The sequence below is a fragment of the Merops nubicus genome, unplaced genomic scaffold (assembly GCF_000691845.1).
Source record: "Merops nubicus isolate BGI_N331 unplaced genomic scaffold, ASM69184v1 scaffold15392, whole genome shotgun sequence".
Lineage (NCBI taxonomy): Eukaryota > Metazoa > Chordata > Aves > Coraciiformes > Meropidae > Merops > Merops nubicus.
Genome location: NW_008592971.1, coordinates 1 through 321, shown reverse-complemented (window position 1 = coordinate 321; position 321 = coordinate 1).

Here is a 321-nt window from a genome sequence, read left to right as displayed (position 1 = left end):
CGCGAAGTTGCGGTGGGTGAGGTGCTGGCAAGAAGCCCCCGCAGCAGCGTGGGCAGCAGGGCAGGGAGGGCATCCTGCAGCACCTGAGCACCTGGCCTCAAAAGGGACCAGTGACACCTGGTCCGTGGATGCCATCTCCCCTGAGATGTAGAGGAAGGAGGCTGTGCTGCTCCCTGTGTGGTAAGTTAGGGAGTCTGTGGGGCAAAATCGGCTGAGAAGCAAGGGGGTGGGGAGAAAAAAGAAAATAAAGAGGCAGCAGCGGTGAAAGGCGCACTTGCAAGCTGCGGGAGTCGAACCCGGAGCTCAGGAGCAGTGACGGGC